Here is a 14,237-nt window from a genome sequence, read left to right as displayed (position 1 = left end):
CAATTTGAAGCTATTCTGTGCACTTTGATGTTTTTTGTGAAAAGTTTTATCGACATGCTCAAAATGGTTTAAAACGATTTAAAATGGTTTAAAACGATTTTGTGCAATTTTATGTTTTTGTGTGAAAAGTTTTATCGAAATGCACAAAATGGTCTAAAACGTCTCTAAATGCAATTTGAAGCTATTTTGTACACTTTGATGTTTTTGTGTGAAAAGTTTTATCGAAATGCACAAAATTGTCTAAAACCTCTCTAAATGCGATTTGAAGCTATTTTGTACACTTTGATGTTTTTGTGTGAAAAGTTTTATCGAAATGCTAAAAATGCTCTAAAACGGTTTTAAATGTGATTTTAAGCACTTTGATGTTTTTGTGTAACCAAGTTCCATCGAAATGCACAAAATGGTTTAAAACGTCTCCAAATGCGATTTGGAGATATTCTAAACACTTTGGTCTTTTTATGTTAACAATTTTTTTCGAAATGCACAAAATAGTCTAAAACGTCCCCAAATGCGATTTGAAGCTATTTTGTGCACTTTGATTTTTTTGTGTGAAAAGTTTTATCGAAATGCTCAAAATGGTCTAAAACGGTTTCAAATGTGATTTTAAGCACTTTGATGTTTTTGTGTAACCAAGTTTCATCGAAATGCACAAAATGGTCTAAAACGTCTCCAAATGCGATTTGAAGCTATTTTGTACACTTTGATGTTTTTGTGTGAAAATCATTTTTTTTTATTTTAAGCACTTTGATGTTTTTGTGTAACCAAGTTTCATCGAAATGCACAAAATGGTCTAAAACGTCTCCAAATGCGATTTGGAGATATTCTAAACACTTTGGTCTTTTTATGTTAACAAATTTTTTCGAAATGCACAAAATGGTCTAAAACGTCTCTAAATGCGATTTGAAGCTATTTTGTACACTTTGATGTTTTTGTGTGAAAAGTTTTATCGAAATGCTCAAAATGCTCTAAAACGGTTTCAAATGTGATTTTAAGCACTTTGATGTTTTTGTGTAACCAAGTTTCATCGAAATGCAAAAAATGGTCTAAAACGTCTCCAAATGTGATTTGAAGATATTCTAAACACTTTGGTCTTTTTATGTTAACACATTTTATCGAAATGCACAAAATGCTCTAAAACGTCTCCAAATGCAATTTGAAGCTATTCTGTGCACTTTGATGTTTTTTGTGAAAAGTTTTATCGAAATGCTCAAAATGGTTTAAAACGATTTAAAATGGTTTAAAACGATTTTGTGCAATTTGATGTTTTTGTGTGAAAAGTTTTATCGAAATGCACAAAATGGTCTAAAACGTCTCTAAATGCAATTTGAAGCTATTTTGTACACTTTGATGTTTTTGTGTGAAAAGTTTTATCGAAATGCACAAAATTGTCTAAAACCTCTCTAAATGCGATTTGAAGCTATTTTGTACACTTTGATGTTTTTGTGTGAAAAGTTTTATCGAAATGCTAAAAATGCTCTAAAACGGTTTTAAATGTGATTTTAAGCACTTTGATGTTTTTGTGTAACCAAGTTTCATCGAAATGCAAAAAATGGTCTAAAACGTCTCTAAATGCGATTTGAAGCTATTTTGTACACTTTGATGTTTTTGTGTGAAAAGTTTTATCGAAATGCTCAAAATGCTCTAAAACGGTTTCAAATGTGATTTTAAGCACTTTGATGTTTTTGTGTAACCAAGTTTCATCGAAATGCAAAAAATGGTCTAAAACGTCTCCAAATGTGATTTGAAGATATTCTAAACACTTTGGTCTTTTTATGTTAACACATTTTATCGAAATGCACAAAATGCTCTAAAACGTCTCCAAATGCAATTTGAAGCTATTCTGTGCACTTTGATGTTTTTTGTGAAAAGTTTTATCGACATGCTCAAAATGGTTTAAAACGATTTAAAATGGTTTAAAACGATTTTGTGCAATTTTATGTTTTTGTGTGAAAAGTTTTATCGAAATGCACAAAATGGTCTAAAACGTCTCTAAATGCAATTTGAAGCTATTTTGTACACTTTGATGTTTTTGTGTGAAAAGTTTTATCGAAATGCACAAAATTGTCTAAAACCTCTCTAAATGCGATTTGAAGCTATTTTGTACACTTTGATGTTTTTGTGTGAAAAGTTTTATCGAAATGCTAAAAATGCTCTAAAACGGTTTTAAATGTGATTTTAAGCACTTTGATGTTTTTGTGTAACCAAGTTCCATCGAAATGCACAAAATGGTTTAAAACGTCTCCAAATGCGATTTGGAGATATTCTAAACACTTTGGTCTTTTTATGTTAACAATTTTTTTCGAAATGCACAAAATAGTCTAAAACGTCCCCAAATGCGATTTGAAGCTATTTTGTGCACTTTGATTTTTTTGTGTGAAAAGTTTTATCGAAATGCTCAAAATGGTCTAAAACGGTTTCAAATGTGATTTTAAGCACTTTGATGTTTTTGTGTAACCAAGTTTCATCGAAATGCACAAAATGGTCTAAAACGTCTCCAAATGCGATTTGAAGCTATTTTGTACACTTTGATGTTTTGTGTGAAAAGTATTATCGAAATGCTAAAAATGCTCTAAAACGGTTTCAAATGTGATTTTAAGCACTTTGATGTTTTTGTGTAACCAAGTTTCATCGAAATGCACAAAATGGTCTAAAACGTCTCCAAATGCGATTTGAAGCTATTTTGTACACTTTGATGTTTTTGTGTGAAAAGTTTTATCGAAATGCTCAAAATGGTCTAAAACGGTTTCAAATGTGATTTGAAGCTATTTTGTACACTTTGATGTTTTTGTTTGAAAAGTTTTATCGAAATGCTCAAAATGCTCTAAAACGGTTTCAAATGTGATTTTAAGCACTTTGATGTTTTTGTGTAACCAAGTTTCATCGAAATGCACAAAATGGTCTAAAACGTCTCCAAATGCGATTTGGAGATATTCTAAACACTTTGATGTTTTTGTGTGAAAAGTTTTATCGACATGCTCAAAATGGTTTAAAATGATTTCAAACACGGTATTAAGCTATTTTGTGCAATTTGATGTTTTTGTGTGAAAAGTTTTATCGAAATGCACAAAATGGTCTAAAACATCTCTAAATGCGATTTGAAGCTATTTTGTGCACTTTGATGTTTTTGTGTGAAAAGTATTATCGAAATGCTAAAAATGCTCTAAAACGCTTTCAAATGTGATTTTAAGCACTTTGATGTTTTTGTGTAACCAAGTTTCATCGAAATGCACAAAATGGTCTAAAACGTCTCCAAATGCGATTTGAAGCTATTTTGTACACTTTGATGTTTTTGTGTGAAAAGTTTTATCGAAATGCTCAAAATGCTCTAAAACGGTTTCAAATGTGATTTTAAGCACTTTGATGTTTTTGTGTAACCAAGTTTCATCGAAATGCAAAAAATGGTCTAAAACGTCTCCAAATGTGATTTGAAGATATTCTAAACACTTTGGTCTTTTTATGTTAACACATTTTATCGAAATGCACAAAATGCTCTAAAACGTCTCCAAATGCAATTTGAAGCTATTCTGTGCACTTTGATGTTTTTTGTGAAAAGTTTTATCGAAATGCTCAAAATGGTTTAAAACGATTTAAAATGGTTTAAAACGATTTTGTGCAATTTGATGTTTTTGTGTGAAAAGTTTTATCGAAATGCACAAAATGGTCTAAAACGTCTCTAAATGCAATTTGAAGCTATTTTGTACACTTTGATGTTTTTGTGTGAAAAGTTTTATCGAAATGCACAAAATTGTCTAAAACCTCTCTAAATGCGATTTGAAGCTATTTTGTACACTTTGATGTTTTTGTGTGAAAAGTTTTATCGAAATGCTCAAAATGGTCTAAAACGGTTTCAAATGTGATTTTAAGCACTTTGATGTTTTTGTGTAACCAAGTTTCATCGAAATGCACAAAATGGTCTAAAACGTCTCCAAATGCGATTTGAAGCTATTTTGTACACTTTGATGTTTTGTGTGAAAAGTATTATCGAAATGCTAAAAATGCTCTAAAACGGTTTCAAATGTGATTTTAAGCACTTTGATGTTTTTGTGTAACCAAGTTTCATCGAAATGCACAAAATGGTCTAAAACGTCTCCAAATGCGATTTGAAGCTATTTTGTACACTTTGATGTTTTTGTGTGAAAAGTTTTATCGAAATGCTCAAAATGGTCTAAAACGGTTTCAAATGTGATTTGAAGCTATTTTGTACACTTTGATGTTTTTGTTTGAAAAGTTTTATCGAAATGCTCAAAATGCTCTAAAACGGTTTCAAATGTGATTTTAAGCACTTTGATGTTTTTGTGTAACCAAGTTTCATCGAAATGCACAAAATGGTCTAAAACGTCTCCAAATGCGATTTGGAGATATTCTAAACACTTTGATGTTTTTGTGTGAAAAGTTTTATCGACATGCTCAAAATGGTTTAAAATGATTTCAAACACGGTATTAAGCTATTTTGTGCAATTTGATGTTTTTGTGTGAAAAGTTTTATCGAAATGCACAAAATGGTCTAAAACATCTCTAAATGCGATTTGAAGCTATTTTGTGCACTTTGATGTTTTTGTGTGAAAAGTATTATCGAAATGCTAAAAATGCTCTAAAACGCTTTCAAATGTGATTTTAAGCACTTTGATGTTTTTGTGTAACCAAGTTTCATCGAAATGCACAAAATGGTCTAAAACGTCTCCAAATGCGATTTGAAGCTATTTTGTACACTTTGATGTTTTTGTGTGAAAAGTTTTATCGAAATGCTCAAAATGCTCTAAAACGGTTTCAAATGTGATTTTAAGCACTTTGATGTTTTTGTGTAACCAAGTTTCATCGAAATGCAAAAAATGGTCTAAAACGTCTCCAAATGTGATTTGAAGATATTCTAAACACTTTGGTCTTTTTATGTTAACACATTTTATCGAAATGCACAAAATGCTCTAAAACGTCTCCAAATGCAATTTGAAGCTATTCTGTGCACTTTGATGTTTTTTGTGAAAAGTTTTATCGAAATGCTCAAAATGGTTTAAAACGATTTAAAATGGTTTAAAACGATTTTGTGCAATTTGATGTTTTTGTGTGAAAAGTTTTATCGAAATGCACAAAATGGTCTAAAACGTCTCTAAATGCAATTTGAAGCTATTTTGTACACTTTGATGTTTTTGTGTGAAAAGTTTTATCGAAATGCACAAAATTGTCTAAAACCTCTCTAAATGCGATTTGAAGCTATTTTGTACACTTTGATGTTTTTGTGTGAAAAGTTTTATCGAAATGCTAAAAATGCTCTAAAACGGTTTTAAATGTGATTTTAAGCACTTTGATGTTTTTGTGTAACCAAGTTTCATCGAAATGCAAAAAATGGTCTAAAACGTCTCTAAATGCGATTTGAAGCTATTTTGTACACTTTGATGTTTTTGTGTGAAAAGTTTTATCGAAATGCTCAAAATGCTCTAAAAAGGTTTCAAATGTGATTTTAAGCACTTTGATGTTTTTGTGTAACCAAGTTTCATCGAAATGCAAAAAATGGTCTAAAACGTCTCCAAATGTGATTTGAAGATATTCTAAACACTTTGGTCTTTTTATGTTAACACATTTTATCGAAATGCACAAAATGCTCTAAAACGTCTCCAAATGCAATTTGAAGCTATTCTGTGCACTTTGATGTTTTTTGTGAAAAGTTTTATCGACATGCTCAAAATGGTTTAAAACGATTTAAAATGGTTTAAAACGATTTTGTGCAATTTTATGTTTTTGTGTGAAAAGTTTTATCGAAATGCACAAAATGGTCTAAAACGTCTCTAAATGCAATTTGAAGCTATTTTGTACACTTTGATGTTTTTGTGTGAAAAGTTTTATCGAAATGCACAAAATTGTCTAAAACCTCTCTAAATGCGATTTGAAGCTATTTTGTACACTTTGATGTTTTTGTGTGAAAAGTTTTATCGAAATGCTAAAAATGCTCTAAAACGGTTTTAAATGTGATTTTAAGCACTTTGATGTTTTTGTGTAACCAAGTTCCATCGAAATGCACAAAATGGTTTAAAACGTCTCCAAATGCGATTTGGAGATATTCTAAACACTTTGGTCTTTTTATGTTAACAATTTTTTTCGAAATGCACAAAATAGTCTAAAACGTCCCCAAATGCGATTTGAAGCTATTTTGTGCACTTTGATTTTTTTGTGTGAAAAGTTTTATCGAAATGCTCAAAATGGTCTAAAACGGTTTCAAATGTGATTTTAAGCACTTTGATGTTTTTGTGTAACCAAGTTTCATCGAAATGCACAAAATGGTCTAAAACGTCTCCAAATGCGATTTGAAGCTATTTTGTACACTTTGATGTTTTGTGTGAAAAGTATTATCGAAATGCTAAAAATGCTCTAAAACGGTTTCAAATGTGATTTTAAGCACTTTGATGTTTTTGTGTAACCAAGTTTCATCGAAATGCACAAAATGGTCTAAAACGTCTCCAAATGCGATTTGAAGCTATTTTGTACACTTTGATGTTTTTGTGTGAAAAGTTTTATCGAAATGCTCAAAATGGTCTAAAACGGTTTCAAATGTGATTTGAAGCTATTTTGTACACTTTGATGTTTTTGTTTGAAAAGTTTTATCGAAATGCTCAAAATGCTCTAAAACGGTTTCAAATGTGATTTTAAGCACTTTGATGTTTTTGTGTAACCAAGTTTCATCGAAATGCACAAAATGGTCTAAAACGTCTCCAAATGCGATTTGGAGATATTCTAAACACTTTGATGTTTTTGTGTGAAAAGTTTTATCGACATGCTCAAAATGGTTTAAAATGATTTCAAACACGGTATTAAGCTATTTTGTGCAATTTGATGTTTTTGTGTGAAAAGTTTTATCGAAATGCACAAAATGGTCTAAAACATCTCTAAATGCGATTTGAAGCTATTTTGTGCACTTTGATGTTTTTGTGTGAAAAGTATTATCGAAATGCTAAAAATGCTCTAAAACGCTTTCAAATGTGATTTTAAGCACTTTGATGTTTTTGTGTAACCAAGTTTCATCGAAATGCACAAAATGGTCTAAAACGTCTCCAAATGCGATTTGAAGCTATTTTGTACACTTTGATGTTTTTGTGTGAAAAGTTTTATCGAAATGCTCAATATGGTCTAAAACGGTTTCAAATGTGATTTGAAGCTATTTTGTACACTTTGATGTTTTTGTGTGAAAAGTATTATCGAAATGTTAAAAATGCTCTAAAACGGTTTCAAATGTGATTTTAAGCACTTTGATGTTTTTGTGTAACCAAGTTTCATCGAAATGCACAAAATGGTCTAAAACTTCTCCAAATGCGATTTGAAGCTATTCTGTACACTTTGATGTTTTTGTGTGAAAAGTTTTATCGAAATGCTCAAAATGGTCTAAAACGGTTTCAAATGTGATTTGAAGCTATTTTGTACACTTTGATGTTTTTGTGTGAAAAGTTTTATCGAAATGCTAAAAATGCTCTATAACGGTTTCAAATGTGATTTTAAGCACTTTGATGTTTTTGTGTAACCAAGTTTCATCGAAATGCACAAAATGGTCTAAAACGTATCCAAATGCGATTTGAAGCTATTCTAAGCACTTTGGTGTTTTTATGTTAAAAAGTTTTTTCGAAATGCACAAAATGGTCTAAAACGTCTCCAAATGCGATTTGAAGCTATTCTGTGCACTTTTATGTTTTTGTGTGAAAAGTTTTATCGACATGCTCAAAATGGTCTAAAACGTTTTCAAACACGATATTAAGCTATTTTGTGCAATTTGATGTTTTTGTGTGAAAAGTTTTATCGAAACGCACAAAATGGTCTAAAACATCTCTAAATGCGATTTGAAGCTATTTTGTGCACTTTTATGTTTTTGTGTGAAAAGTTTTATCGACATGCTCAAAATGGTCTAAAACGTTTTCAAACACGATATTAAGCTATTTTGTGCAATTTGATGTTTTTGTGTGAAAAGTTTTATCGAAACGCACAAAATGGTCTAAAACATCTCTAAATGCGATTTGAAGCTATTTTGTGCACTTTGATGTTTTTGTGTGAAAAGTTTTATCGAAATGCTCAAAATGCACTAAAACGGTTTTAAATGTGATTTTAAGCACTTTGATGTTTTTGTGTAACCAAGATTCATCGAAACGCACAAAATGGTCTAAAACGTCTCCAAATACGATTTGAAGCTATTTTGTACACTTTGATGTTTTTGTTTGAAAAGTTTATCGAAATGCTCAAAACGCTCTAAAACGGTTTTAAATGTGATTTTAAGCACTTTGATGTTTTTGTGTAACCAAGTTTCATCGAAATGCGCAAAATGGTCTAAAACGTCTCCAAATGCGATTTGGAGATATTCTAAACACTTTGGTCTTTTTATGTTAACAATTTTTTTCGAAATGCACAAAATGGTCTAAAACGTCTCTAAATGCGATTTGAAGATATTCTGTGCACTTTGATATTTTTGAGTGAAAAGTTTTATCGACATGCTCAAAATGGTTTAAAACGTTTTCAAACACGATATTAAGCTATTTTGTGAATTTTGATGTTTTTGTGTGAAAAGTTTTACCAAAATGCACAAAATGGTCTAAAACGTCTCCAAATGCGATTTGAAGCAATTTTGTACACTTTGATGTTTTTGTGTGAAAAGTTTTTTCGAAAAACACAAAATGGTCTAAAACGTCTCCAAATGCGATTTGGAGATATTCTAAACACTTTGGTCTTTTTATGTTAACAAATTTTTTCAAAATGCACAAAATGGTCTAAAACGTCTCTAAATGCGATTTGAAGATATTCTGTGCACTTTGATATTTTTGAGTGAAAAGTTTTATCGACATGCTCAAAATGGTTTAAAACGTTTTCAAACACGATATTAAGCTATTTTGTGCAATTTGATGTTTTTGTGTGAAAAGTTTTACCAAAATGCACAAAATTGTCTAAAACGTCTCCAAATGCGATTTGAAGCTATTCTGTGCACTTTGATATTTTTATGTGAAAAGTTTTATCGACATGCTCAAAATGGTTTAAAACGTTTTCAAACACGATATTAAGCTATTTTGTGCAATTTGATGTTTTTGTGTGAAAAGTTTTACCAAAATGCACAAAATGGTCTAAAACGTCTCTAAATGCGATTTGAAGTTATTTTGTACACTTTGATGTTTTTGTGTGAAAAGTTTTATCGAAATGCTCAAAATGCTCTAAAACGGTTTCAAATGTGATTTTAAGCACTTTGATGTTTTTGTGTAACCAAGTTTCATCGAAATGCACAAAATGGTCTAAAACGTCTCCAAATGCGATTTGAAGCTATTCTAAACACTTTGGTCTTTTTATGTTAACAAATTTTTTCGAAATGCACAAAATAGTCTAAAACGTCTCCAAATGCGATTTGAAGCTATTTTGTGCACTTTGATTTTTTTGTGTGAAAAGTTTTATCGAAATGCTCAAAATGGTCTAAAACGATTTCAAATGTGATTTTAAGCACTTTGATGTTTTTGTGTAACCAAGTTTCATCGAAATGCACAAAATGGTCTAAAACGTCTCCAAATGCGATTTGAAGCTATTTTGTACACTTTGATGTTTTTGTGTGAAAAGTTTTATCGAAATGCTCAAAATGGTCTAAAACGGTTTCAAATGTGATTTGAAGCTATTTTGTACACTTTGATGTTTTTGTGTGAAAAGTTTTATCGAAATGCTCAAAATTCTCTAAAACGGTTTCAAATGTGATTTTAAGCACTTTGATGTTTTTGTGTAACCAAGTTTCATCGAAATGCACAAAATGGTCTAAAACGTCTCCAAATGCGATTTGGAGATATTCTAAACACTTTGGTCTTTTTATGTTAACAAATTTTTTCGAAATGCACAAAATGGTCTAAAACGTCTCTAAATGCGATTTGAAGATATTCTGTGCACTTTGATGTTTTTGTGTGAAAAGTTTTATCGACATGCTCAAATTGGTTTAAAACGATTTCAAACACGGTATTAAGCTTTTTTGTGCAATTTGATGTTTTTGTGTGAAAAGTTTTATCGAAATGCACAAAATGGTCTAAAACATCTCTAAATGCTATTTTGTGCACTTTGATGTTTTTGTGTGAAAAGTTTATCGAAATGCTCAAAACGCTCTAAAACGGTTTTAAATGTGATTTTAAGCACTTTGATGTTTTTGTGTAACCAAGTTTCATCGAAATGCACAAAATGGTCTAAAACGTCTCCAAATGCGATTTGGAAATATTCTAAACACTTTGGTCTTTTTATGTTAACAAATTTTTTCGAAATGCACAAAATGGTCTAAAACGTCTCTAAATGCGATTTGAAGCAATTTTCTACACTTTGATGTTTTTGTGTGAAAAGTTTTTCGAAAATCACAAAATGGTCTAAAACGTCTCCAAATGCGATTTGAAGCAATTTTGTACACTTTGATGTTTTTGTGTGAAAAGTTTTTTCGAAAAACACAAAATGGTCTAAAACGTCTCGAAATGCGATTTGGAGATATTCTAAACACTTTGGTCTTTTTATGTTAACAAATTTTTTCGAAATGCACAAAATGGTCTAAAACGTCTCTAAATGCGATTTGAAGATATTCTGTGCACTTTGATATTTTTGTGTGAAAAGTTTTATCGACATGCTCAAAATGGTTTAAAACGTTTTCAAACACGATATTAAGCTATTTTGTGCAATTTGATGTTTTTGTGTGAAAAGTTTTATCGACATGCTCAAAATGGTTTAAAACGTTTTCAAACACGATATTAAGCTATTTTGTGCAATTTGATGTTTTTGTGTGAAAAGTTTTATCAAAATGCACAAAATGGTCTAAAACGTCTCTAAATACGATTTGAAGTTATTTTGTACACTTTGATGTTTTTGTGTGAAAAGTTTTATCGAAATGCACAAAATGGTCTAAAACCTCTCTAAATGCGATTTGAAGCTATTTTGTACACTTTGATGTTTTTGTGTGAAAAGTTTTATCGAAATGCTCAAAATGCTCTAAAACGGTTTTAAATGTGATTTTAAGCACTTTTATGTATTTGTGTAACCAAGTTTCATCGAAATGCCCAAAATGGTCTAAAACGTCTCTAAATGCGATTTGAAGATATTCTGTGCACTTTGATGTTTTTGTGTGAAAAGTTTTATCGACATGCTCAAATTGGTTTAAAACGATTTCAAACACGGTATTAAGCTTTTTTGTGCAATTTGATGTTTTTGTGTGAAAAATTTTATCGAAATGCACAAAATGTTCTAAAACATCTCTAAATGCGATTTGAAGCTATTTTGTGCACTTTGATGTTTTTGTGTGAAAAGTTTATCGAAATGCTCAAAATGGTAAAAACGGTTTTAAACACGATATTAAGCTATTTTGTGCAATTTGATGTTTTTGTGTGAAAAGTTTTATCGAAATGCACAAAATGGTCTAAAACGTCTCTAAATGCGATTTGAAGCTATTTTGTACACTTTGATGTTTTTGTTTGAAAAGTTTTATCGAAATGCACAAAATGGTCTAAAACCTCTCTAAATGCGATTTGAAGCTATTTTGTACACTTTGATGTTTTTGTGTGAAAAGTTTTATCGAAATGCTCAAAATGCTCTAAAACGGTTTTAAATGTGATTTTAAGCACTTTGATGTTTTTGTGTAACCAAGTTCCATCGAAATGCACAAAATGGTTTAAAACGTCTCCAAATGCGATTTGGAGATATTCTAAACACTTTGGTCTTTTTATGTTAACAAATTTTTTCGAAATGCACAAAATAGTCTAAAACGTCTCCAAATGCGATTTGAAGCTATTTTGTGCACTTTGATTTTTTTGTGTGAAAAGTTTTATCGAAACGCTCAAAATGGTCTAAAACGATTTCAAATGTGATTTTAAGCACTTTGATGTTTTTGTGTAACCAAGTTTCATCGATATGCACAAAATGGTCTAAAACGTCTCCAAATGCGATTTGAAGCTATTTAGTGCACTCTGATTTTTATGTGTGAAAAGTTTTATCGACACGCTCAAAATGGTCTAAAACGGTTTCAAATGTGATTTTAAGCACTTTGATGTTTTTGTGTAACCAAGTTTCATCGAAATGCACAAAATGGTCTAAAACATCTCCAAATGCGATTTGAAGCTATTTTGTACACTTTGATGTTTTTGTGTGAAAAGTATTATCGAAATGCTCAAAATGCTCTAAAACGCTTTCAAATGTAATTTTAAGCACTTTGATGTTTTTGTGTAACCAAGTTTCATCGAAATGCACAAAATGGTCTAAAACGTCTCCAAATGCGATTTGAAGCTATTTTGTACACTTTGATGTTTTTGTGTGAAAAGTTTTATCGAAATGCTCAAAATAGTCTAAAACGGTTTCAAATGTGATTTGAAGCTATTTTGTACACTTTGATGTTTTTGTGTGAAAAGTTTTATCGAAATGCTCAAAATGCTCTAAAACGGTTTCAAATGTGATTTTAAGCACTTTGATGTTTTTGTGTAACCAAGTTTCATCGAAATGCACAAAATGGTCTAAAACGTCTCCAAATGCGATTTGAAGCTATTCTAAGCACTTTGGTGTTTTTATTTTAAAAAGTTTTTTCGAAATGCACAAAATGGTCTAAAACGTCTCTAAATGCGATTTGAAGCAATTTTCTACACTTTGATGTTTTTGTGTGAAAAGTTTTTCGAAAAACACAAAATGGTCTAAAACGTCTCCAAATGCGATTTGGAGATATTCTAAACACTTTGGTCTTTTTATGTTAACAAATTTTTTCGAAATGCACAAAATGGTCTAAAACGTCTCTAAATGCGATTTGAAGATATTCTGTGCACTTTGATATTTTTGTGTGAAAAGTTTTATCGACATGCTCAAAATGGTTTAAAACGTTTTCAAACACGATATTAAGCTATTTTGTGCAATTTGATGTTTTTGTGTGAAAAGTTTTATCAAAATGCACAAAATGGTCTAAAACGTCTCTAAATACGATTTGAAGTTATTTTGTACACTTTGATGTTTTTGTGTGAAAAGTTTTATCGAAATGCACAAAATGGTCTAAAACCTCTCTAAATGCGATTTGAAGCTATTTTGTACACTTTGATGTTTTTGTGTGAAAAGTTTTATCGAAATGCTCAAAATGCTCTAAAACGGTTTTAAATGTGATTTTAAGCACTTTGATGTTTTTGTGTAACCAAGTTTCATCGAAATGCCAAAAATGGTCTAAAACGTCTCCAAATGTGATTTGAAGATATTCTAAACACTTTGGTCTTTTTATGTTAACACATTTTATCGAAATGCACCAAATGCTCTAAAACGTCTCCAAATGCAATTTGAAGCTATTCTGTTCACTTTTATGTTTTTGTGTGAAAAGTTTTATCGAAATGCACAAAATGGTCTAAAACATCTCTAAATGCGATTTGAAGCTATTTTGTGCACTTTGATGTTTTTGTGTGAAAAGTTTTATCGAATTGCACAAAATGGTCTAAAACATCTCTAAATGCGATTTGAAGCTATTTTGTGCACTTTGATGTTTTTGTGTGAAAAGTTTTATCGAAATGCTCAAAATGCTCTAAAACGGTTTGAAATGTGATTTTAAGCACTTTTATAAATGCCCAAAATGGTCTAAAACGTCTCTAAATGCGATTTGAAGCTATTTTGGACACTTTGATGTTTTTATGTGAAAAGTTTTATCGAAATGCACAAAATGGTTTAAAACGTCTCCAAATGCGATTTGAAGCTATTCTGTGCACTTTGATGTTTTTTTGTGAAAAGTTTTATCGACATGCTCAAAATGGTTTAAAACGATTTCAAACACGGTATTAAGCTATTTTGTGCAATTTGATGTTTTTGTGTGAAAAGTTTTATCGAAATGCACAAAATGGTCTAAAACATCTCTAAATGCGATTTGAAGCTATTTTGTGCACTTTTATGTTTTTGTGTGAAAAGTTTTATCGACATGCTCAAAATGGTCTAAAACGTTTTCAAACACGATATTAAGCTATTTTGTGCAATTTGATGTTTTTGTGTGAAAAGTTTTATCGAAACGCACAAAATGGTCTAAAACATCTCTAAATGCGATTTGAAGCTATTTTGTGCACTTTGATGTTTTTGTGTGAAAAGTTTTATCGAAATGCTCAAAATGCACTAAAACGGTTTTAAATGTGATTTTAAGCACTTTGATGTTTTTGTGTAACCAAGATTCATCGAAACGCACAAAATGGTCTAAAACGTCTCCAAATACGATTTGAAGCTATTTTGTACACTTTGATGTTTTTGTTTGAAAAGTTTATCGAAATGCTCAAAAC

The sequence above is a fragment of the Antedon mediterranea genome, chromosome 7 (assembly GCF_964355755.1).
Source record: "Antedon mediterranea chromosome 7, ecAntMedi1.1, whole genome shotgun sequence".
Lineage (NCBI taxonomy): Eukaryota > Metazoa > Echinodermata > Crinoidea > Comatulida > Antedonidae > Antedon > Antedon mediterranea.
Note: the sequence above shows the minus strand (reverse complement) of the source record.